At 37.5% G+C, this 27,775-nt stretch overlaps 1 protein-coding gene across 7 annotated transcripts in view; it reads right to left on the bottom strand.

Annotated features, from left to right (window-relative positions):
* The window catches only part of PLS3 (plastin 3), a 76,096-nt gene extending 49,331 nt beyond the window's left edge, over positions 1 to 26,765 (bottom strand). The window contains exon 1 of one of the 7 annotated variants that reach the window (XM_037001883.2): positions 26,651 to 26,765. The gene's annotated coding sequence lies outside the window, so the exon portion shown is untranslated. Of the gene's footprint in view, positions 1 to 13,669; positions 13,739 to 25,986; positions 26,165 to 26,650 lie in introns of those variants that run through there. The other 6 variants (XM_037001887.2, XM_037001890.2, XM_037001889.2 and 3 more) reach the window with 6 other exon arrangements.
* Positions 26,766 to 27,775: the final 1,010 nt, after the last annotated feature.

Here is a 27,775-nt window from a genome sequence, read left to right on the forward strand (position 1 = left end):
TTGGGTGGGGAGGAGGCGTGTGTTCATGTTTGCATATGTGCATATATGTGTGACTGTGTGTGAACAGAATCTGTTTTTACTACGGGTAAAGAAAACTGCTTGGGGAATAGAAAATGGTGGCAAGGGCTTAGTAATACATTTCACATTTTTATAAGCAGGCCACAGAATGAAAACAACTTTTACACTGAATTCTAAATTCATCATGATGAATGCTGAGGAAAGCCAATGAAAACATATAAATCTCTCAAGCTGCTCTCTCTCTCTGTATTTCAAATCTCTGTCAGATGTGTAAGTTACAAAGTTCACATACATACACCCGTGGATACACACATCCCTTGGGTGAAAAGGAAGGGAAGGAGGCACACACCCAAAATTGCGTGAGAGTTTCATAGATGCATCAGTGTAATATGCACTGAGAACACAAGATGTAGGCATAGTGTTTTTAGTCTCTACGAATTTTTCATTCATATGTCATGCTCTCCACCACACCCAATACCAGGTACATTTTTTCCATGTGTAACATATACACCAGAGGCCTCTCCCACTGTGGTTAATGACACACCTCAGTAACACTGATCTATTGTTTTTTTTGATGAAACAAGAGTTTACCCATCTTTATGACTTATAAAGCAAACAAATAAATTAGATCAACAATGAGTGAAGCATTGAAGCAAAGGAGTCTAACATAAAACAGGTACCAAAGTAACACCCAAGAAACTGCTACTGTTAATTTTGGACTACACTGGAAAGTTTAGGAAATTTATACTATGGGGTATGAGATACGCCATATGTTGTATGGATGTGCCAGTTTTAATAATCCAGTATATCTGATTTATGTAATCATCTTTTTTTCCTATTTCAGAGGAAATTAAGCCACAAAAAATATCTCAATTTCAATATTCTAAGGGCCATCTCCCCAGTATTTATTAGTTCTGTATTTGTATAACAATCAAAAATTTTAAAGCTGTCTTACTATGCATTAAATTTATATACTGTGTCTTAATGTGCTGAATCAAAAGGTTGAAATAAACAGAAGGTAGTTTAAGTACTATTCCTCCAAAAATTATCAGCTGAATTACACATGGGGCAAGGGCCTGATTTAAAAGACATCAGTGGACACTGTAGTTAACAATACTGAATTGTATATTTGAAAGTTTCAAATATAAAAGAGTAAGTCTTAAAAAGTTCTCAGCCTAAGAACAAAACTTGTAACTGTGTGAGGTGGTGGATGTTAACTAGACTTACTGTGGTGATCATTCACAATTCACATAGATCAAATCATTAGGCTGTATACCTGAAAGAAATGTTATATGCCAATTATATCTCAATAAAACTGGGAGAAAAATCTATGTTCTGTTCATAGCTAATAAAACCATACAAAGGAAAGTTCATATGCTCTACACCTCTATCTTGCGGTTCTCTCACTCAAAAAAAAACAGGATAGGAAAGAAAAGGAATCAGGAGAGGAAAAAGGAAAGGACAGGACACAACAAAAAACCCAACTAACTCAGAAATTCCTAAATTTTCAACCGTCAGGATGTGGGGACCCCAAGAGCTTTTTTATATGTGGGTTAGAAACATCAATATTTATCATACTAGAAATTACAACTGGGATAGGTTTTAAAATTATTATTCAATAAAAAAGAACCCATTACGTATTCACAGAAATTTTGTAAATGAAAAAATCACGATATTTTCAAAACAGAGTATGAAGAGTATATTGTTTACACTTTCCCAATTGCTTATTCAACTTAATACAATGACAGCTGGATTTTCACATCCGCTTCTGCATTCAATCTTCTTGCTATGTTGCTTAGATTCAAGTACATAAAGAAAATATTGCCTCCCACAGATATATTGTTAAAGAAGTATTTTAAGAGCGTTCCAGATTATTATGGATATTCTTTATAATATTACACCAAAACTCAGCGTGGCAGCTTCGTAAATGTTAGTTTCAGTGTGGAATCTGATACCATACCTATGAATTTTTCATACTCTGTTACATTAAAATCCACTGGTCTACCTTGCACTTTAAATGAACATTTTACCCATGCCTGATTTTGTAACATCAGGCCATGGTCATTTGAAACAATACTGTTTGACTAGCACAGCTCCTCCAAATTTGACACACTTCATTTTACAACATCTAACAAATCACTCTCATTAAAAACACTGTACTGGCCTCATAAGAAAATTCTAAGTCTTGACACTTGGTAGCCAATGCAAGTTTTCAAAAATATGAATTTCTGCTTGAATGCTGTAATTTTATCATTGGCAACAAATACTTCTCAGTTATTTCCCTTGCAGTGACAGGCACCCTTGGTTGATTTTTGATAAAATATCTTCCAACTACTCAGGTCTGAATAACTAAAGTGGTATTTGGCTTTTCAAGTAAAACAGTTTTCTAGTTTTAAAAATGTGGCTAATTTAGCTTGCAACTCAAACAACTGCACAAGTGCTTTTCCTCAAGACAACCACCATACATCTATATGTAGTAAAAATGCTTTATGTATGTGTCCTATCTCATCACACAGAATTAAAAGATGTATACCCAAGAGTTGAGATTTAATAAAATTCATCTTTCCTGCTTTATCAAGGACTTTGTAAATGAAACACATGTTGTAGATCTTCTAATGGTGGCAGTATGCTGTCAAATGGAATGACTAATAATATGGTATGGTGCCATTGCCTTGCTTCTTGCTAAAGCATCAGCAGTTTTATCCACGATTGCTTTTGCACTACTAGTGGAAATGTCAACACGGTGAAAAGAAAATAACATCTTAGTGCCATTATTTAAGTAATTTTTACCCTCACGGGCTCATCTGCCGCACATTTTTTGAGAACTGCTGCTGTTATTTAGTCATATTTGTGATGGAGTCATCTAATTTTAGAGAGACAAAAAACATAAGGTCTGTAGGCTTTAACAAGAAATTTCAAAACTGCCAATAACTGTATTGCATATATAGGTTTTAATGTGAGTTCTGTGGCCATTCAATTGTAAAAAGAAAATTTAATTCATTAATATCAATTCTGAGGGATCAATCTACAGCTTACCTACCCCAAAGCACATTTTCCAGAATCAGGTTCATGCCCATAAGACATGAATTTATCAGTACTTAGAAACTTTTAATACCTTTTTTAAAAGATCCAGAAAGGCAATATATGTTACAAAACTACTTAAAAACAGTCAGCTCATATGTAGCAAATCAGATTTTTCTCCTGATAAACAGTAAGAGTTTCCTTCTCTAACATAAACTAGAATAGAAAAGGTTTGAAAGTTAAACTCTGTGTGTGATGCAAAAATTGTGAGTATTCAAAAATATTAAAAACTAAGTGCACTATAGTATTTATGGGTAATATATGGGATATTTTAAGGCAAATTCCAAACAACAAATAAAAAAGGGGAGAGAAAAGATGAAATAAGAACATCAAATATTGGTAACTGTTGAAGCAAAGGGGTTCCTTAAGCTCTTTTACTTTGTATTTTTTTTTAACATTTCCATAAAAGGAAGTTTTAAAAAATTGTGTGAGCTTATAAGAAAGTATTTGGTATTTTGGAAAGCAAAATCAAAATTCCTGGCTTGTCTTCATTCGCCTGACAAATACTGAATGTGATCCACTCTGTACTAGATGGCATTAGGAAATACAAAGATTCATGAAACATGCCTTTCACACCCAAAGGGCTCAAAGTACTTGTGTTCAAATATGTAATTAATTCCCTAAAATGGACACAATGCCTCCACTATGACCATTCTACGGGGTACTTATTATTACAAAGCACAACTTGAGCCAACTGAATTGTAAATCATTAAAATGCAATTTTAAGAACAAAGGAAGGAAAAATAACATGAAAGTGAGACAGGGACCATGGATGTAGTCAGAGTAGGGTGAGAGCCTCTGGAGGGGGCAGGGCGGGATATTTGCAGTCAGAGCAATGCAACTGCATGCAAGGAAACCACCCTGCTAAAACTCTATGTTAAACATTGAGCTCTAGAATCATTCTTCAGTGAAATCAGTTAATGTTCCCCAGATAAAGAAGAGTAGCACATGTTTTATTATACTAACCATTTATAATCATGTGTAAGGTTCTCTTTAGCATACTAAAAGGCCCAGGCCTATGTGCTGTCTTTCTCCTTCAGATCTGATGAAGTGATTTTGCAAACTGGGCAACTAATTTAGCAAGTAAGCCCAGGCATAAACACAGTAAAAAGCAGGAAGGATTCCACCTTAAAGATAAGACTGCATTTTAATACCCAAGAAGTTAAGACGTTAGAAATTCTTAACTTACTCTTTAGCAAACAATACCTCAGCTCACCTTGGGGGGCTGAGCAGGTGGCCTTGTTTACTGTGCCCCCAGACCAAGATGCTGGTATCTCAGGGAGAAATCATCAGAGGAAGTTGCTTGTGTTAAGTTAATTCTAAATATTCAGAGACCACTTAACAAGTTCACACCCCTAAGTTTTTTCATGTTCTCGAAAAATCCTCAGCTGCCTATAAAACCCCCTAGACAACGGCACCACTACGGACTCTCTTGTCCCCTCCTGGCGTGAGCCGGGAGCTATGTCCTTTCACTTTATCTCTAAATAAAAGCCTGTACCTTGCTCTCCTACCTTGACTGTGAAGCTCATTCTTCGGCTCCGCAAACAAGAACCCCGGCATCAAAAGTACAAAAAAGAAACAAAAAGTAAGAAATGAGACTCTGGTTTTCCTCTATAAAAGGAAACCAACAAGAGATGTGAGCAAATATGGGCATGATCACATCATTTTCCACCACAAGGCGTCATCTTATTTCACTTCAGGACAGGAACCATCATGTCATCTCCTTTCAGTCAGCTCTAGTACTACTCTCATAGGCAAAAATAACTGAGTAATACATTAATTTTTCATGGTGAATACTAAATACGTTAAGTGTTCTATAATTCTTCAAATGACAGAAGACAACGTTTACAGATGTCATACTTAATTTCCAGTGATACTATTGTCCTTTCACCACCTCCCTCCACACAAATTAAATCCATTGTTACAGTTCAACTAGTAATGCCCCTCAGTTACGCGAGGGGGTCTAATTATAACACTGATGATAAATGAAAAATAAAAGTGAGAATCAAAAAGTCAAATATTTAATTATCAGCTTCCACTTTATTGCTATATATATATATATATTCTAAACAGTAAATTCTTCCCTATTTAACCTTTAGATAAAATGTGCCAGAGTTCTCAAAACTCACTCAGTGAAAGTCTTTAAAAGCTGTGTGGTAGCATTAAATAATTTTAAACTGCTTTACTGTTTTGATATTTAATATTTATTAAGCTCTATGAGAGCAGTGACTTGTATGCTGTGTTCACCAATCTATCTCCAGTATCTAGAATGGTACACAGTAGGCACTTACTAAATATCTGTTAAATGAATACATAATGACATTGCATCCTAAAGGAATTAAACTCACTGTCATTTGCTATAGTGGTTTATTACACAAAACAGCAAACTTTTACTACTTTTAACACAAAAAAACCAAAAAAGGCATCTATCTACTCCTGCTCCATTGGGTGACTAAAAAATAAGATGATTCCTGAAAACTACTCTGGCCAAACAAATGATAATTAACATCTTTGTAGTGGCATGGAACCCATGATCATATCTGGCCATTGAATGGATGTTTTTAATGCTCCATTTTTAGAAAATAAAGGCAGTTCAGATTAAAGAACTGTAATGGAAAGTATAAAGAATTCTGAATTTTATGAGTTTTCCCTCAAACTTGCCCAACAAAAAAAGAGAAAAATCTCATTTTGCTGTGAAGAAAACAGTGCTTTTGCTTTCTAACTTTTAAAACGACTACTTTTTTGACCTCACAAAGAATAATGAAACCTTCAAAAGAAGGAGCGGCTTCAGCATTTCCTGCCTGCCTGCCCTAGTCTGAGATTAACCTTGTCAGTTCTTAGGAAGACTTATAAAACCCCTTTAAATGACTAATTCAGACGAAGTGGTAACATGAAGCCATAGTTTATAAGAGGCTGGTTTCTACTTGTTACCAGATGTTGCCATCACTTCAAAGTGTTAAATGAATTCATGAAGGGGTTCAAATACATTTACATGTGAAATATTTTCTGACTTCTGCTATTTTTGTGGAGATATGTTTCCAGAGAAAAATTTTGCCTCATTGTCTAATAAAATGTCCTTAACATTGCCAGTATTCACTTTAAGAACCATCAAGGACTCTCTATCACTGTAATTCTTCCATGTAATTCTTGTAAGCACATACAGAACACTTTCAAAACAACACAAACTAATTCCATTTCATTGGGAGTTTGTCATGAACATCCTGCTTAAAGGTCTAGTTGAAAAATCCACATTTCTGAGTGTGTATACTTCTGAAAATTTTTAGACAAGTAAACAGTCCCCAGCTTTATAGTTTAGGGTTCCTTTACCAGGGATAATCCAACAATTGCACAATGCTTTCTGCTTCTACCATTCTTCCCTGATTATGTTAATTTCTTTGATTATGCTGACATTAAAGTTTTATCAGCTTAATTACAAAGAAATGTTTTTGATCTCCCAGCGAACTGAGTTTAAGTCAACAATGACCGCTATTTTCTACACATAATGTCATTGTTAGGTTTGGCACAACACAGAATCCTGAACACAATGTAGATTTATCCTTAAGAGTGGCTGCAAAAATACTATAGTCTCAGAAAGGATTATGTGCCCTTAATATTCAAACGTATGAGAGATGCCCCAAAGATCTTAAATATTTATTTTATTTTTGCTGAGATGCCCCAGTTGTATTTCTTTGAAGATGGAGCTGAATCCATGAACATAACACTATGCTGATTCAGATTTCTAGAGAATGAATTGGAACTGACCAGCGTTGTTTGCTGAATATTTTGTTTGGCGATCTGTTACCTGGTACAGCTACAAAGTCTCATTATAATTAATTCTGCCACAAATCAAATGGTTTTTGTGGCCTTCACTTGCTAAAAATCATTTCGTTAGCAAAACGTCATCCATACAGGGGTACCTTTGTCCCTTTTCCAGTTTGTTCCTCGTCCTGGTACTATGTTACTTCAGAAACTGGCTAAAGCCATTAGCAGGGTTCTTTTGATAGGGTAGACTGCCATAGGCTCATTGGCTCTGAGCATCTACAGCTTCAGAGAATGAGCTTTTAAAGGTCTCTCAGTAGAGCAAATAAACAAAAAAAAGCAGGTAACTCATATGTGAAGAAATTGGAACATGTTTATGATGAGTACCATTACACTGCATTCTTCCTTAAATTACACCTTTTTCAATTACAGGAAAGGTTATACTGTAGCTGTGACTATTACCTGAACAAGTTAGGAAGAGGTGGGGGAAGAAACAAACCACTGATATTAGTGGTAGTAAACTTCTGTAATGATTACACTAAAACTATGCGCCATACGTTACAACTTAGGGCAGTTTTCATTACCGAGAAGTAATTCTGCTAACAGTATTTAAGGTAGTATAACTGGACTTTGCTTTTCAAATTCCTGCTTTGTAAGTCTAACAACTTAATACCATATTCATAATGTTATAGGCCACCAGTGATATATTTTCTTAAAGCAATAAAAGCCAATTTGGAATGTAAACAGGATGGGAAAGAGAGCCAGAAGATATTTTTGGTGCCACTGCCCTTAATCATTAAGCAGAAAAATGGATGGAAAAGCTTTATCTCAAGAAAGCAAGACAGAAATCAAAGCATGATCTCATTCATTCTCCCTCCCCCAAAAGCAAGGTGACATTTTTCCTTCCTCTTCAGCCCTGATCAGTTTAAGAGTCCCTCCTTTCTTTACACCCAATAGTACGTTTCCAAGTATCCTTTTTAAATTAAGAGATTTACCCGATTCTTTCTGTAATTTTTAAGATTTTGCAAAATCGAAGTATGAGAATGCATAAACGTTTTCAACTAAAAACTTTTGACTTACTATTCATGAATAACAAATGTACCTCAAACTCCAATACCCTAAATCCTACTGCTTTAGTGGCATTTTGCTATTTGGGGAAATGCATTTGTTTGAAACAACAGAAGAGGTAAACCATACTTTCCTTCAGGCAGAACAATAGGCTAATGGTGGGGGTGTCTTAAAAAAATTCTGGAAGTATCCCTTTAAAACACTTAAAAATTTTAAAACAGACCAGTGATTTAGAACTTCAAAGTTATATACCTAAATCAAAAATGTGCAATTCTGGATAAAGAAGATGTGGTACATATACACAATGGAATACTACTCAGCCATAAGAAGTGGAAAAATCCAACCATTTGCAGCAACATGGATGGAGCTGGAGAGTATTATGCTCAGTGAAATAAGCCAAGCGGAGAAAGAGAAATACCAAATGATTTCACTCATCTGAGGAGTATAAGAACAAAGGAAAAACTGAAGGAACAAAACAGCAGCGGAATTACAGAACCCAGAAATGGACTAACAGGTACCAAAGGGAAAGGAACTGGGGAGGATGGGTGGGAAGGGAGGGATAAGGGGGGGAAGAAGAAGGGGGGTATTAAGATTAGCATGCATGGGGGGAGGGAGAAAGGGGAGGGTGGGCTACACAACACTGAGAGGACAAGTAGTGACTCTACAACATTTTGCTAAGCTGATGGACAGTAACCGTAATGTGGTTGTTAGGGGGGACCTGATATAGGGGAGAGCATAGTAAACATAGTATTCTTCATGTAAGTGTAGATTAAAGATTAAAAAAAAAAAAGAAAGAAAGAAAGAAAGAAAAGGGGATTACTCCTTGATAGGATAAAACTATTGGTAAATCAAAGATCAACACATGCTTTAAATATCCTTAATGTTGATCACTTAAAGGGTGTCAGATGATCAGCTATGGAGGTACTCTTTTCTGATAATATTCCTTTCTCTTAATAAAAAAAAAAAAAGGCAGTCCCTGTGTGCTGACCTCCAATGAGTTCTGCACAGTGGTATAGAGGGCATGTCAAAGTGTGGGCAAAGGGTCTCTTTGTTTCTATGCAGAAGATCAAGGCCTAGCTTGAATACCCAGAAAATGAACTAAGATACGATATGAGGAGGAGCTTCCGGCATCAGCACTCTCTGGAGGACTCGTGCCGGGGGATGACCATCAAAAAGCCTCCACAGGGATCCAGGCGATGCTGCGGTTGTGGCTGCGTCCACCCCACCATTTCCTGGACTTGCCATTGGAATGAGGAGGGAGATGTCTAGGCTGGCATGTGCATACAGTGAGACAACGAATTTGACCAGATCTGTACTGTTGGAACTCAACCAGGAATTGGGAGGGGTGCAAGTTGTAGCACTCCAAAATCTTATGACTATAGACTATCTACAGTTAAAAGAACATATGGGATGTGAACAGATCCCAGAAATGGGCTGCTTTAATTTGTCTGATTTTTCTCAGACTGTTCAAGTACAGTAGGACAATATCCATCATATCATAGACAAATTTTCACAAATGCCTAGGGTGCCTAAATGGTTTTTTTGGCTTCACTGGAGATGGATGGTAATTACAGATTTGCTTTGTTTATGTCACTGTATTCCTATTATGTTAATATGTGTGTGCAAATTAGTTAGTAGTTTAAAACCTATACATGCTTAAGGTACTCTACAAGAAGATATGTCAAAGAAATAATCAATCCTCCCATGTTTTCTTCCATATGCTACCTCTATAGCTTTTCTTCTTCCTTCCTAATTACAACCCTTAAATAGAATTCGTGCCTCATATCGAATTTACCGAGTATCATAATTCCTCCAGGTGGTAAAGATACCTCGAGACAAGTGCTGGGCATAGAAGCCACAGGGCATAAATCTGCAAAGAAGTAAAAAGCTAACCTTTTCAAACAATATGGCTTCTCTCTCACTTACCAACTTTACATTTCCCTGTATGGCCCCGGAAGATGACTGTTTAGCCAGAGACGGGTAAGATTCCTCAAGGGAGGAACAACCTGAGACAGGCACAGTCGCAGGGGGGCCATCAGGTGAGAAACTGGGGATCAACAGAGGTGAGGCTCAGAACCTCATCCCCCCTGCTTTGAGAGAAATCTTCTGCATCCATGGATGTTTTGCTGCCCTTGTCTAGCTTGGATTAATACTTAGTCCATAGGCACACACCTGATCATCTACATTTGCCCTCTTACAGCACTAAACTATGTTTTCTACCTTTATCTTGCATCTACCTACCACTTCAGCACTTTATTAAAAATAAAAAAAATAATAATAATAAAGGGAGAAATGTGGGATCAACATATAAATCAAGTATAAAAATCAAACGAATATTCATATTTGACCTGATTGTTTATAGTTCATAATGCGTGATCAAAACCAAAAGTTTCTGTGATGACTGCCCTTGTACTGTTCACCATGTAAGAATTTATTCACTATGTAAGAATTCGTTCACCATGTAAGAACTTGTTCGTTAATGCTTCAGAAGATTGGAGACTGACGAGAATTAGGCTTGAGATGGATTAATGATTGTACATTGAGCATTGACCCCCCTATACTGAATTTTATTGTTGTTAACAACCATTTGATCAATAAATATGAGAGATGCCCTCTCAAAAAAAAATGTGCCATTCCTTTGGGGAAAAAAATTTACAATTTTGGCAATTAAAAAAGACATCTAAATTACATCTGAAGAAAAATGACCCATTAATATTCATTCAATGATTTAAAAATCATAAAAATAGGCACCACATTAGAAAATAAAGCCTAGAATGACACTATAGAACTTAAAATTGTCCTCCTTAATGGAATTACCATTTTAACTTAACATTACTTGAGCAATCTCAAACTTCTAACTCATTAATGCAATTCCTATCAACATCCTCGCACAGTTCTTTGTAGTCATAGGTCCACTTATTCTAAAAATTCATGTGAAAAGAAACAGGTGTTAGAACAGGTGAAATATATTGAAAAATAAAGTGGGTAGAATCACCCTGCCTGGTATTAAGTCATACCTTGTAACTAGAGCAATCAAGACAGTGTGGTATTGGCAGATGACAGACCTACACAAATATGCTCAACTGATTTGTGGCAAGGGCACAAAAGCACATTGGTGGAGGAATGGTGCTGGGGCAAGCAGACAACCATAAAGAAAAAAACAAAAGAACCTCATCTGAAAAACCTCGTAACTTTTACACAAAGGTGAACTCAAAATGGGTCACAGATTTAAATGTGAAACATAGCATGATAAAACTTTGGAAAAATTTTTTGAAAAAATCTTCAGGAACAATGCTTGAAGGGCTCTTAGACATGAGAACAAAAAGACAATCCATAAAAGGAAATACTGATAAATTTGGCCTTGCCAAAGTAAATGTTTTTGTTCTGTGAAAGACCTTGTTCAGAGGCTGAAATGACAAGCTAGGAAAAATATAGTTGTATACCACACATCTGACAAAGGATTATTATCTAGAATACATAAAGACCTCTGAAACTCAACATTAAAAAAACCCAATTGAAAAACAGACAAAAGACTTGAACAGAGATTTCACTGAAGAGGATATACAAATGGGAAATAAACACATAAAAAGATAGTCATCATCATTAACCATTGGGAAATGAAAAATGTAACCACAATGAGATATCAGTACACAGCTATCAGAATGGCTAAAATAAAAAACAATGACAATACCAAATGCTGACAAGGATGTGGAAAAACTGGACCACTTATTCACTGCTGGTGAAGATCAAATGGTACAGTCACTCTGGAAAAATATTTTGGCAGTTTCTATAGAACTAAACATGCAAGTCTCATACGACCCAGCAATTGCATTCTTTGGGCATTAGTCTCAGAGAAATGAAAACATACGTTAACATAAACATACACAAATGTTTATAGCAGCTTTATTTGTAATAGACAAACTGGAAATGACCCAGATGTCCTTCAGTGGGTGAAAAGTTAAATAAACTATAGTACATCTACACCATGTAATACTACTCAGCAATAAAAAGGAAATATTGATATACAGAACTTGGATGAATCCCCAGAAAATTATGCCAAGTGAAAAAAGCTAATCCCCAAAGGTTATTATATACTCTATGATTTCCTTTAGGTAATGTTTTTGAAGTGACAAAATTATAGAAATGGAGAACAGGTTAGTGACTCCTAGGGGTAGAGATAGCAGAGTAAGGAGGAATGAGATGTGTTGTTATAAAAGGGTAAGGAATGAGTTACTGGTGGTGACGGAACTGTTCCACATCTTGACTGTATCAATGTCAACATCTTGGCTTTCATACTGTACTATGCAAGGTTACTTGCAAGGGGTTACCACTCTAGGGAACTGAGTACATAATGCACAGGATCTTTCTATGGTATTTCTTACAAGTACATGTCTATGATTATCACAAAATGAAAAGTTTCACTGAAAAATTGAATTCAGGATTAAACACAGAATATAATACAGTTGACTCTTGAACAATATGGTAGGTTAGGGGCACCAGCCCCTGTGCAGTGGAAAACGTGCATATAATCTTTGATTTCCCTGAAACTTAATAGCCTACTGTTGACCAGAAGTCTTGCCAAAAACACACCTGATAAACACAGTTTGCATGTTATGTGTACTATATACTATATTCCTACACTAAAGTAAAGTTGTGAAAAGATGCTTTTCAAATTGTTGCATATCTCCAAAAAGTTTTCCAATATCTTTACTGAAACAAAATCTGCCAAAAAGTGGATGCATGCAATTCAAGCCCTGTGTTATTCAAGGGTTAACTGTATAATTAAATTGATATGGGAAAGGCAAGAAAATCTACTTGCAATAATTCCATAACCTGTCTTAAATGTTATTCCTACTAATGTTTCCAAAATATTATTGACATTAACTACTGACATAATAACCTTAGCATATATGGCCAATTCATGACTCCACTAGAATATGTGATCTGGGTGAAAGATATTTCTGTTCAATACTAAAAGAAAAAGCTGATATAAAGGTGGATTTCTGGGCTAAAACCCATCAATACATGACAATTTAGGTATCTGTTATTAGAAATATTTACTTGTTTAAGTTGTACTTCTCCCCAGATGGTCACGTGGCTCACTCCTTGATTTCCTTCATGTCTTGCCTCACATATCTTCCCTTCATTGAAGCCTTCTGTGACCACAAGATTTGAAATGGCACTGCCCTTGTTCTACGCCCTATACTCTTAATCTTGCTTAATTTTCTCCATAACACATTACCGTCAAATATATTGTATTATTGTTTATTTTCTATCTCCTCCTAGTAGGATGGAAGCTTTATAAATGTGGCATTTTTTTGTTTGTTTCAGTCACAGGTGTAATTCCCAGTGGCTAGAATGGTACCTGACTTATATAAAAGATGTTCAGTGAGTATCTGTGTAAATGAAAAAATAAACGAAACAAATTTTTTTCTTGGTGAAGAGTAATACAAAGGGGAAATACTGGCTTTCTGAGAGTGATAAAATCCAGTTGAGAAGATAAAGTGTGATAAATCCTACAATGCATATCCAATATGTTGGCAGTAGGGTTCTCAAAATCTTTTGGATGCATTACAATATAGGAAACTCTTTCAAATCAGTTATTAGGACTATGGTTTTGTTAGCATAAGAAACTTTGGGTTGAAAATATGGCTTAGAAAAATAATTTACCATTGTAAAGCCATTGGTAATGAATTTCCATTACCTGTGGAAAAGCTGGTCAAGTTAAAGCCAAGATGCTTACATTATAGGTGAAGTGAGTTTCAGAGAGTTCATGTCAACTTTAATGAGGCATCTGCCATTCCGTTAACATCTGAAAGAAAACATCAGTTAGTATAAGCTGATTCAAGGAGGCTGAGGCATTTCCATTAAACAAAGTTTGACTCTAGATGTGGTGTTTAAATTTATGGGGAGAAGAGTGATGGATTAGATAGATATTAGGAGACCCCATCCTCCATCACTGTCCTGGACCACTTCATGCTGGGGCAAGTTAAAATCAGTTAGACCTCTGTCACCTCATCTGTAAAAACCAATGGCTGGATTAGACTCAGTTCAAATGATGGCATGTTGTTTTATTTATCCTAGTGGATACCAGTGCCTGGCACATGGCTAATTAATAAAGGCCTGTTAAATGAATTAAGTAATTTTACAGGAAGTTCTAAATGGGTCTCCCAGAAATTGTCTTTTCTTGACTGAACTACAGCCCTCCTCTCTCAGGGAAGACTATCCTTTCCTAATGGGTCTACAAGATACTAACTGCCTGTAAGAGTAAGGAGATTTGGTCCAGGAATTTTCATGTGGGTTGGATCCAGAAAATAATGGCAGAGTTGGGTTCTAGGTGTCATTAGGTATTTTGACCTAATGCCATGCAGATGAATCTGGGGTCAGGGGTACTTGAGAGAAAAACTCTGATATGAAACTTAAGGTGATTCTTTTTATCATCCACTGATAATCTCTCATCCTCATATTCACCCCTAAAACGTGAAAAGATAAAAACCCTCAAATTTAAGCCATACTTTCTAAATTTAAAACACCAAATTCTTCTAAAAATGTCAAGTGTTAAATGTATTCAATATTATATTTCTGGATGGATACACAAGAAACTAGTACTAATGGTCACTTCCTGAGAAGGGAAATAGGGACAGAGGCAAGAGGCTCCATTTTCTTTTATTTATATCTCTCTATAGCTCCTGAATTTTGTTCTATGAATTTATTTCATAATTGAAAAGTAAACTTAAAAAATAAGTAGATATGCTTATTAATGTTTAGGTTGATTCAAACCATTGTTTTCAAGGTATTATCATTTCCTTCTGTACTACTTAATATGCTTACCTTTGCTCTTTATAGTAGGTATTTAATTAAATGTGTATTAACAAGGAATTTTGTATAAATCTATTATACAATAAGCTTGGAAAAGGTAATTATGCACTCTTATAGACTTTGCATTATTCAGGTAAAAATAGTAAGACTTTTGAAATGACAAAATTATAGAAATGGACATCAGATAAGTGGTACTGGGAACAAACTGATAATATAGGCTGCTAAGCATTAGGAAACAAGAAAAAATTAGCTATGCTTAGATGCAGAAATCAATATTGCTCAGAATCTATCAAAGCAAGGCTTTATATTAACAGCAGAGTAGTGGTAAGTTAAATGTTATCTTCTCAGTACCACCTCTAGCTCATTAGCTGACCTATGGTTAAACATTACTAGTAACATATCCTATTATAATAGCCAAAAGTAGAAATAATGGATAAAATAACTGTGATACATCTATAGAATGGAATATTATTCAGCCCTAAAAAGGAATAAATTATTGATAAAATGTGAATGAACCTTGAAAACAATATGCTAAGTGAAAGAAGCTAGTCGCAAAAGACATATGTGTTCCATTCATATGGAAATCCAGAATCAGGAAATCTAGAGACAGGAAGTAGATTAGTGATTGCTTAGGACTGGGGAGGTGGAGGGCTAAAGAAAGTGACAGCCTAAGAGTATGGGGTTTCTTTCTGACATGATAATAACGTTGGAAAATTGTGTGATGGTTGTACATATCTGTGAGTACAGTAAAATCCACTGAACTGTGACTTTACATGAATGGTATAAAATGTTAATTATATCTCAATAAAACCACTTTAAGAAGTGAAAAAGTATTACGTCCCAATTTCCTCTTTTTGATTCTAAAGTTCAGCACTTCTCCCAATGAAAGTGCCATCTATCACATTCACTCGACCACTGATTTAAAGCAACTAAAAGAGAAAGAAAACCAAAGCAGTCATTTGCTTAGCCTTTTTAAAAAATTTTGCTATTATTAATTACAATTACATGAGCAATATTATGGTTACTAGACTCCCTGTATTTTCAAGTCCCCACCACATACCTCATTACAGTCACTGTCCATCAGCATAGTAAGATGCTATAGAATTACTACTTGTCTTCTCTGTGTTATACTGTCTTCCCCATATTCCCCCACACCTGCTACATTATGTATGCTAATCCTAATACCCCTATTTCCCCCTTATCCCTCCCTTCCCTCCCATCCTCCCCAGTCCCTTTCCCTTTGGAAACTGTTAGTCCATTCTTGGGTTCTGTGAGTCTGCTGCTGTTTTGTTTCTGCAGTTTTTTCTTTGTTCTTATACTCCACAATTGACTGAAATCATTTGATACTTGTCTTTCTCCGCCTGGCTTAGTGTTCTTGTAGGTTCACATCATTATGCATTTTATTCAATGTGATTCATAAGTTACTAAACTTGCTGATTAGGTTTTCACAATTTAGTCTATCAGAAAGAAGCATTTATGGCCATTTATTTTTCACTCTTTTTAAATGTAAATAGAGACACCTATAGTGAGCCAGGAGCACTGTGAAGTAGGAGAATGGAGCCTCCCCCCAGAGCTTTTTTTCCTTTCTCCCTAGAAGCATGGTTTTTCCCATGATACATGGCAGAAATTTAGTACTGTCTTTAAAGAGACCGTATACAGCAGACATAGTACATCCAGACATTTGATCCTCTCCCATCAAAATCAAACAATGATCTGATTTGGAATCCTGGGGTTTTCCTGCACATTTAAAAGTCTGTGACAATAGAGAAGTTCAAGGCAAGAAGTTAAGGTGTCAGCTACATCTGTAGTTACTTGCTATTGTCCTTGAGTCAGATAAAATTTAATAGTATACTATACTACAGAAAGTATGAGAGCCACATTGGCAGGTAATGGCCAATGTTTATCTAGGCTCCTGCATACATGGTATTTCCACAGCTGCAGAACCAACTACTGCAGAACTACATGCTGTGCACAACATCTACAATTTAGTAAAGCTGGAAAGAATTTTATTTTTGTAAAAACTAAATGGGGTGTGGCTCATTTTCTTGCCAAAGGGCTATTTTATTCCAAGACACTGGTGTCTGCTGACCTTCATTTATAGACTGAGCAATGTTCTATTTAAGTAAAATTAACTCACAGTGGGCACTTTTTTTAGGATGCAATAATTATTGCAAAGAAATAACAATGTTTAAACTTGATTTGTTCTTAGTTTAGATTTGATTATATTGGGTTGTAAATGAATGTCTTTGTTCACACAAGCCTTAAATTTAGAAATTATTTTATGTGTGGAGAAAAAAGACCATATTTAAGTTCACTTTCTCATGTAAGAATATTTTTAGGTTTCATGAAATCCAACATTACCTTTATGTTTTTCTCTTCTACTAGACTGCAAGAGTATCTTATCCATCTCTGCAGCCTTAGCACCTAACAGTCTCAATTAACTTTTTTTAGTTGAAGGATGAAACCATTCCACAAATAGATTAATTAAGGCACTGTACATGTTACTATCCCTGGCTAAATATTACTCCATCTGTACTTTGTACTACCTCAACATATACTTGAGAACTCTGGGCACATTTTAGGGTTTTCCTGAGTTTTACATCTATTTACAAATAGCCTACTGGCTCCTTTTATATAATACATATTTAAAGATACTTGATACATCAACCTTCCTTTCATCTTTATACAAATCTTCTCTGGTTAGAGAAGTTTTCTACTTTCTGCTTGCATCTATAAATATATTCCAGTTTGCTTTTCTCAGAGGACCAACTAATGCTGGAACACTGGTTCATGGGCTGGGTTATATTTGTTAAACACGTAAATCTATCAATACTACTTTTTGATTACCTACACTTAATGATAATGTGGTTATATTTGTTTAATTATCGTAAGACAAAATATAAAATTTTAATTATAACCCTTGTAAAAATGATTCAGCTGTATCTTTAAACTGGAGACCCATAAACTGCTCAAAATATCTGTTGAATGTGTTAATATCCTTCATCATTTCCTGGTTTTTGTTTCTAGAAACTTCCATCAGAGGAAATAATCGGCATCATAAATTTAAGATTAATAGGTTTTGGATTCACCCATTTCTAAAGGCTACATGTCGTCTTGGAAAGATAGTAATTTAATTTATAATGGTCTGCCTTGCCCAGCATTTTAAATTTTCACTAATTTATTTTCTCTTTTCTCCTGTTTTTCCAAAGGTAAACTCTCTAACATTCACATTTCTACTATTTCTCCTATTGTAGAACCTCTAAAGAACGTCAAGCTTTTTTTCCCTTCCTCCCAAACCAGGTTATCAACATTACCTATTACCTTTCAACCTGATCTAAGCTCTATCTGTTAGTGGCAATGAGTTTATAATGGTGTCTGTAATGTATTAAAAGAGCTATGTTTCTAATTTTCCTTTGAGATCGAATTCTGTTGACTACTAGATAACATATCCTCACAAAAGCATAAATTAAATGGTAAACAGGTTTCCTAGCTAAGCCAAGAAGGTTCTTCAATCTGGAACACTGTTAAAGTCCTCCTCCTTCACAATGAAAAGCAATAGAAAGCAGTTATTTTCACAATGCCATTAAGTAAAACACACACAAAAATAAACTATCTTATTTATCTGGAATGGTGATACTTCAGGAAAAAGGTCTGAATTGGAGGAAGTGAAGTTGTAACTATAGATAATTAACAAAGATCATCTAAGATGACATAAACTGACCTGTAAATGGGAACATTATTGAGCACCTACTATACGCAAGTTTCAAATGTTCTCATTTAATTTTAAGGACGATACTGAAAGAAGTGGAATTATCCTCTTCTTATAGTTGGTGAAATTGAGGTTTAGAGGAGTTAAGGAACTTTCCCAATGTCCCAGAGATAAAATTGCAAAGCACTGGAACCCGTATTTTATGCTAAAATCCATTCTGACTATGAAACATAGCATGTACATGATCCCTCTACAAAGAAAAGGTCGGGGGGGGGCGTGGAAAGGAGGTGTTAAGAACAAGTTGTCAGGTCAGAGAAACCTTCCACATCCCTTCTGGGTCATCATGAAATGCCGAGCCCAGACCAACATGGTCTATCCTTGGTAAGACTGGTGAACTGGCGGAAGGGGAAAAACATCAGGGAAGCCTCTGTGAAGCAGCACAGGATAAGTTCAGAGAGCAATATGCAGCATACAATGAGTCATTCAAATATACAAAGTATTTGCTAGCAGTTTGTAATTTGAAACGAGGCACCAATTAAGTGGTTGGCGGCATCAGAATTTTTACCACTACTGGATCTCCATTTAGTTATTTAAGCAACCTGAATGAAATTTAAAACTCTGAGTTTATTGAGTAATGTCAAAGTAATTTAAGAGACTAACAGACTGAGATTTTTAAAAGCCTATCAACAGTCATTTAACCAACTCCACAATTAAAAGTTTCATTAGGATACTGAAGGTTTACGGTCACAACTAAGGTCTGATACTTGAACTGAGTTTTATAGCAAACTGAAATCTAAAGGCTACTTAAAAATAAACTTGTCTCCCTTCCCACATTAAGAGTTCCTTTTTAAAAAAATAGAACTTCCTATGATTGTAGTACCCTACAGGATTCTATCTCATCCTGCTTTGCACCTGTTAACTAGATCAGAGGAAACCAAATATCCCCAAGACATTTACTTCACCTAAACCAGCTCCAGTTTAGAGTCACATATGATAGATTATACAGGAAAATAGCTTTTCTTTTTTTTTTTTGAGTGCAACTGTTTCAAGGCTCCTTTTGTTTAAGCCAATGTTTAAATTTCAGAGACTGTCAAAGTCTTCCCTTAGAAAGAAAAATCTTTACAATTTCTAAGTATTTCTCAAAGAAATAATCAGCCACAAAATGGTTTCTGCCCAAAGATGTTCACTGAAGCATTATCTATACGATATGAAAACAGCATAAACTTCCAACAACCTGGAATTGGTGAAATAAATTGTGAAATATCAATGATATAGAATATCATACGGTGATTGTAAACATTTTCAAAAGTATATGATTACATGAAAACATGTTCTAATGTAATAAGTGAAAAGAATGGGATACAAACTATATATACAGTATGATCCCAATTTTTAAAATATCTAGCTTTCTAACCAGGAAATAGATGAAAAACATGAACAGGTGATACAATTACGAGCAATTTTTACTTTCTTTTTTATAAACCCTTTTGTTTTCCTCTAACATTTTCACAATGACTTTGTATTTTTTTAATCCAAAGTAAGATGATTTAAAAACATCTTAAGTATGCACAACTTAAGACACTTTTCCAGAAGATTAACAAAATCATACATACGGACCATTACAGCAATAGGATATACCCTAGGGACTATTTCTTACCATTTTTTCACTTCTGAGAAAACAGTTTGCAGTCTAAAATGGTCATTCTCCCTGGCGTGAAATACAAGCGCCAGAATGTCAAAAAGAACAGTTAAGAAATGGCAAAAATGGGAATATCCAAATTAAGAAATACTGAAAAAAAATTTAAAAATTACATTAGCCTATGAAAGACAGTGTATTAGTGTCAATAGCAGAATGTCAATTTGTAATTAACACAGTGTAATTAGAGCATATAATGTAGAACACAATAATATTAATATTATAAGCTACTATACTGCCCTCAAATTTTATTCTATAGATAGCAAAACAGTTTATGAGAAACAGTTATATTTTCAAGGAATGGGTTACAAGATCACAAAAAAATAATTTGCTACTGAGTCTTTTAAACCACAGATGGTAGAAATAAGAGATCAGACTTTCCAAAAGAAAATAATTTCCATTGACAAAAAGAAACCATTCTTCATAACTTGTCATATAATGTCAGGTTATTTCAAAATCCATCAACTCAGGGCTTTCTGTGTATTTCATTTTAATAAAGTATTATCACTTTACAAATGATATTTTCACAAATGTTATCAAAAGCAATTTTATCCAACAAAATAAAAATGCACATAAAATTAAAAAAGGAAAACCTCACCAATATGGCCTCCTGAGGCCTGCAGGGGGATCTCTCACCCCCACCACTCCTAGTTGATGGAGGACCTCTTACAACTCATACTATTTTGGCTACTTTACCATCCAGTAGGAAGAGGGAAGAGTTTTTGCCTCCACCCTGCCCACTCACCCAAAAACCAGCTCAGCCCATGAGAGACTGTCCCTACCCAACCGGTGAGCAGCCAGGAGAGGTCGGACTCCCAGTTTCCTCCAATGGACTTTCTGGTTAGAACAATCCCCTTTCTTCTACAAGAGAGCAGTTCCTCTCCTTTGTTCTCTGGACATAAGTGTGGTTTTACCACAGCTTGTTTGTCCTGGACTGCTATTCTCTGCTGTTCCCAAAGAAACCCATTTTTGCTGGTGAAATAATGGACAGTTTTATTTTTAAGGTTAACAACTCAAAGAATGACTGACAGAGTTAAAGAACTATCACATAATTGGTAAGATGATAATAAACACTGAAAGTCAATTCCAACTTAACAGTTCTGAGGGTGGGGGGTTGAAAATGACCCTTCCAAAGTCATCTAGTCTAAGATGTTTCTTTTTCAAAGATCCGCATTAACTTCTCACAGAAGAGTCACTGAAAGCATACCACTTAAACAGATTCCTACCGCATTATGCACTTTTCCATTCCTGCATGTTGTACCCCTTTCGAGTGCAACTGTAAGGAGAAACACTTGGTTTTTCGTCAGCAGTTCCACACAACACCTCCTATTTCAGGCAATCACAAAACCAGAATGAAGTAGGATGAGCCAACAGATTCTGTACCAATTACCAGTGAACACCAAATTGCGCAGCAGTACCTGAGAAGGTTAAAAAAAAAAAACCCAAAAGAACAAAACAACCACCCACCACATTAATCGCTTTCACAGGCTACTTGGCACAATATTTGAGGGAAAAAAATGTAAGACAGTATTACGCAGAGGTTTTTATCCTCTTCTTGTCACCCATTTCTTTTATTTTTCATTATATTCTGTCTGGCTTTATTTCTCCTTTGCTTATAAAATTGGGTGGCTGGAGAACATTTGCAGACATGTGGTAAGACGTAAGTGATGAGAATTCTACCGTTTCTGTAAACTCTCATTAAAGCTTTAGTGTTTCTATGATACACTACTACAGGACTTTGAATTTATGTAGCACCTGTCTGCTGAAGAGCCAGCCTTACACAGCTCACTTATCCTTTCAGCATGCCTGTGAAATGCATAGATTGGAAACAGATGGCTTACAAATAAAGTAAAATCCAGATATGGACACAGAGAACTTCCATGATTTACTTAAGATGGCTTATCTGTTCAAACTGTAGAGAACTAAAAAACCTTGGATTCCACACTCAACACCTTTTCCACCTACATTCCAATAAATAATGCTACCTTCTTACGGTCAAACAAATTTCTAGACTGTTAAGAAAAATTAAGCTTTCTCATCACATTAAATGAGTAGGTTTAACACACCTAAAATCCTTGTTAAGAAATGATATTAACGGTACCTTCGCATTTTAAAGGACATTAATCATGGAATAAGTCCCTGATGATCATCACCAATTTGCCAACAGGTATGTAGCTGTTCAATGCAGGTGCATTGAGTTTGATAAATCAGCTGTTAAGCATAATATAATGGAAATAAGCCAGACTATAACTATTTGGAAAAAAAAACAACCCAGCAAACCAAAACCCTTGAGCAATGCCCTCATTTTATAAATGAGAAAATGCATGTTGTCTGGCACATGTATGTATTCAATGTTAGTTATACGTATAATAATTTTAAGGGACTTTCTCAAGGTTGCACGAGTCAGTGGCAGAACCATGTCTAGAATCTCGTTCTTCTGAAGCTAAGTCCAACATACTTCCCCTTAATATTTTAATTTTCATTTAGCAGCAATGTTTTTTCATCCCTAAAACAGTTTATGCTCACTGATTTTTTGTCTTTCAAGGGCTAAGAATAAGGCAAATTAGATGTTATTAAACATACTGAATTCTTTAAAACTGCTTCACATCTGTAACTACAATAAGTTGCCCCAAGTATTATCATCATATCTTCTCCTGAGACTGACATTTCATGATTAGACAGTTTCTTATATTTCTAAGCCGTAACTTTAACCAAAGCTGTATCACACCTAAAAACAGCTATTTCTGACCACTGGTGTCTAGAAGACCTCCCAACATTGTGAGATAAAGCTTTTGAAACCTTTCCAGCAACACACTGAACATACATTATATGGTATATCACTCTCTAGAATAATTCAAAACATGATCTAGCATCTAAACTGTTTTATTACTTTCACAGATCAAATTTTCCCCCCTCTGGATTACTTTTTACCAAAAGAAAAACTGTCACACAATCAAGTACAGAATGGTTCTAAAAACAGATACCCAAGTTGTCATGTATTGATAAATGTTCATTTTCAGTTTTATATCAGCTACTTTTGGAATCTGTATTAAACAGCAAAAATGTTTGGCATATACATTCCACCTATATTATACTACACCAAACACAATAGCAAATAGATGAATTTATCGTATGTGCTGAGAATATTATGTCAGTAAATTTCTTGAAAAGGCAAGTAGAAATAATGCTGAAAACAGAGTATGTAGTAATGGCTGGTAGACTTTCTTCCTTTTCCCTGTCAGTTGCACCAAAGAGAATCACTTTAGTGCCCACACACTATGACCACACCACCCTTTTTCAGTAACAGTCATGCTGTTTGCCTAGGAGCAAAATTCATTTGGTTTCTAATAGTGCCCTGGATACTGACATTCTGCCAGTATAAATAGTCACAGTAGAACTTAATGTGAGTGTAACCATTTCTGGAAGAGACTTAATCTCAACCAAAATATTACTCACTCGTTATAATTAATCCTTCTACCCAAATGCCATAAGCCTAGACATTTTTAGCAATGGAATCCAAATGATGGCATCAGACTAGAGACCTTGGACTTCAATGTTGATTGCCTGTAATAAGTCAAGGCAGAGCATAATTTGTCTGGCTGCCCATCCAAGGTAAAGAAAGAGGTTGATAACCTGCTAGATCCAACAGTTGAAATTAATAATTAGACTCACAATCCCCTAATTTTAATAAAAACCTGGGTTCATACCACTAAAAAATGAAGTCAGTGGTTTTAAAGAAATGCACACCCCAAGACAATGGAATGCTGTGGACGACAGCCTAGTGATGATCCTGATGTGACACGAGTTAACAATATTTTTAAAAGAGCTTATCTCCCTACCACTTTAGCCTAGTGGGATAGTTGTATTCTCCTTTTTTTGAGGTTAAATATCAGAAGTTCAATCTAAAATTTTATTATCACCTCACTTCCACTAGGGGGGTCTATCTACCAGTGTAGTTAACTTCAGTAATTAAGGTGCCGCTTAAATCCACTTCCAGCTAATCTGTGAACAAAGCTAGCCTTGGGGTCAGAACTATGTGTTTTAAAGTAGTTCTAGTTTTTAGGCTCAGAAACCCATGCACAGCACTAAAATGAAGTACTCAAGTCACTGAGAGGTTGCTGCAGTAAAGGGTTTCTGACTAAAGCGTAACAAAGCTACAATCTCTTAAATGTTCCCAGTTTTATATTTAGCTGCCCTAGTTGTTTTTAAGGCTATGTATCACTGGATCCATTTTTGTAAAGAAGTAAAGCTTTTAAACTCCTGACCTCAGAGATTCCTCTGCCCATTTATATGCCTTGCAATATATAATCTAAATAGCAAAACTACCACGTTTTTCCAACAGCAACCTTAACTTGGGCCACATGGGTGAGTACTGGTCATTACGGGAATTGTTTCAGGGTCCTCTCATTATTCTACCAAATTACTGACAGGCAAAAACTCAACCAGCTTGATTTACCAAATTTAGTGTCCACTGTTTTTGTGCCTGATTTCTGATTCATTAATTCCAAACCACAAACAACGAATAAGTCAATTTTGGTCAAGAGATGATCCACCACCTTCAAACAGATGCCTAATATAGAGAACAGTTCCATTAGAATATAGGCCAGACTCAGGTACATGGACAAAACCTTTTTTCAAAAAACACTGTTTTAGGATTTTAGGATGCAGTAGCTGGCTTTAAATCTATCATTTAGGGATGAAATGGGGCATGAATAAAAGGGCAATTTTCCTAGAAAATTATTACTAAGATATTTTTAAATTTAGAAAGCCATAGCTAGATTGAAGGGCCACAGGGGAGATGTATGTGCCAGCACAAACGTATTTCAAGCCCTTATTTTTAAAACAGCTCCTGTTTTTATTCTCGATAAAATCTGAGCACCAAATTCCCTTTCTGTTTCCCTCATCCAAATCCAAATAGAAGTCTCTTGAGTAGAGGCTAGTTCACACTCCCCTCCCTTTTTGTCCGGGGAAGGCTTTGGAAAATGGACTTCAGCCATTACATTCAAAACATCCAGTTTTAAAGTCAAAAGAAGTCATGTGACCATTACCCTAGGGGCATCAGATTTGGGGTACGTGATGCCAATTGGCACGTGTGGGGCTTAGGCCACTTCGTTGGAATTCACTGTAAATTGCACCTCCAGGATCTAAGTTTAGGGTCCCAATACATTGAGACATTCAGTAAAATGGAATTAGTTCTTACCTTTCCGTAGCTTTTAATATCACCTACATTTTCTACCTACTGTGCTGTCAGCCAGGCTCTCTCCCCCACCCTCCACCGCTCATACCAAGCCGGGCACCCCCAGCATCCCGACTGTCTGAACCTTAATGGTGAGGCTCGCCAATCCAGTTAGTTCTAAACTCAACCTCCTGCACCACTAGGGATGTTGAGCGGATCAGGTGAGGAGCGAGAAGCATCCCAAGTATCAAATAGCATTTACCCCACTCCACCCCGCAAGCGGGGATCATCTACTTCCCTGGAGCCGGGCCATCGGAGTCGCCAGGAAACAAGAGGTGCAGCGGCGGCGGCAACTTTAAGGCTGGCAAGCAGCCAGGGGCGGGGGTGGTCGGGGTCCCCCGGCCTCTCCGGAGCCAGCTGCAGTGCTGCAGACGGAGAAAAGCAAAGATCCCCCAAGTGCAGCCGCGTGGGAGGAAGGGATAATGCCCCCTCCCGCCACCCCTTCGGCGCAGCCTCCCAGGGAGCCTCGCGCGCTCGGAGCTGCAGAGCCAGGGGAGCTGAGATGGGAGCTGACAGGCGGCGCAGGATTGGGGAAGAGGAGAACAGAAAAGTTCTGCTCTAATGGCCCGATGTTTTGCTACTGAAAAAAAAAGTGCTTACTCATAGGGAGACGCGGTGCAATCGCTACGGTCTCTTTAATGGCCAGGGAAGCGGGCGGAAGGCAGGCAGTCGAAGCCTCGCTCCTTTCCCGGGGCCAAGGCAACCCCCCAGAGCCCCAGGGCCGGCGTGAGTCTGCGAAGTCACCCGGGTTGAGCGAGCTGCGGCTGGAGGCGTCGCCGGCTGCCGGCTCCTAGATTTCCTGAGCCTGGAGGCGGGGCGTGGTGGGGGGGCGGGGGTGGAGGCAGTAGCTGGGGTAGCTGGAGAAGGACGACAGAGGGAAGTTAGGCGCGCTGTTTCCACCTCGCGGCTGCCCCACGGAAGGGGAAAAGGGCAAGGGTTGGCGTCAAGGACTCGTACGTGAGGTTGGCAACAAGTTCAGAGCAACTATTGGGAAAGCACCATCTCTATAGTTACGAGCAGAAAACGCATTTGCGGCGGGTGGTGGTCCTGGGGAACACTGTCACTCCCACACATCCTTGAGCGAAGGAACGCTTCGGCGCCCAAGGGCTACGACTGAGAGGTCTCAAGCCTCGCCGTCTGCTCCCTGCACCCCCGCGCGAAGCACGATCCCGCGGAGGTTCCCGGAGATGCTCTTCCCTGGACCCACTTCTGCCCATGCCCACGGAACCGCTCCCTTCGCGCCCTCCTCGGGCCGAGCACTTACAGAAAGTCGCAGAATACCGACCTGGCCCGACAGCCTCCAACCGACACACTCAGGCAACTTCTGCCTCTCGGAATCTTTGCAGCAGCCGTTCTAAAGCCAGCGCTCCCTCCCATCCTGCCATCCCCTCCGCCCTTCGGCCGTCGCCATTGGCTCGGGTGATGCTAGCAGTCGGCCTTTTAATATCTGGAACGGGATTGGATTACGAGCCTGTCACATCAACTGGGTGGGGAGCTGGGAGAATAATGCTCAGGATGGGCGCCCCGGAGGGGTGGGGACTCTAACTCGGCGGCAGGGATCGGAGGCTGGTACCCCGCGCCTGTTTCGCCCACTCCTTGGCTAAGGAAGACGTAGGAAGCCCATAGTGTCCGGCTGAAGTACATGTTCAAAAAAATCTTGTGAAATAAATGAAAAGATGAGAATGTCGGGAACGAGAGTTTGAACGTCACCAAGCCCCTACTTGAGTCTATGGTGGATACCGTCCCTCTCCGAATCGTGAAGAGATCTCGGCATGAGAAGAGACATTATTAGTAGTTTCGTCTGCTCCACTCAGCCCAAGTGCAGAACAACGCAGAGGGAAAACCTCAGCAATCTTCCATTCCTATGAGGTCTAGGGAGCAGAGAATATGGATGGGACTTCCATGTCTTTGGCTTCGTGCCAAGTAAACTGTTGACCAATATCATCTGTCTGGTGGGTTTGTCCATGTGGAAAGGGGTGAGAGGTGGAGGTGGGAAGGTATGGTGGAAGTAACGTGGTTCCCCTCTTTTGATTGATAATGGATGTCAATTCTCATCCGTCTCCTTTCACCAGAGAAAACTTGGACACATGCTCCAGCTTGCCAGAGTACCTTTTCTTCTTCTTTGCCCACGAGACTGCCTTCGTGTCATAGCTGACCTCTTTCATTAATACACACGGAGGTTTCCCCTTCTTATCTACATTCCAATCCTTTGGCTCATTCCAGGTCCAAAATCAGCTCCGAGGTCCAGAGACTGAGGAATTCTCCGGGGTCAGGTCAAAACATTGGCTTGCGGGACAGCTGTAAAAGAGAAAGTCCAAGCCCTTTCCTGTTCCAGTCGGCACCATTTTGTTTCAGGAAATCCGTGCCTGGAAATTTTTTAAGAATTTAA

Source organism: Manis javanica, chromosome X, assembly GCF_040802235.1.
Source record: "Manis javanica isolate MJ-LG chromosome X, MJ_LKY, whole genome shotgun sequence".
Taxonomy (NCBI): Eukaryota; Metazoa; Chordata; class Mammalia; order Pholidota; family Manidae; genus Manis; species Manis javanica.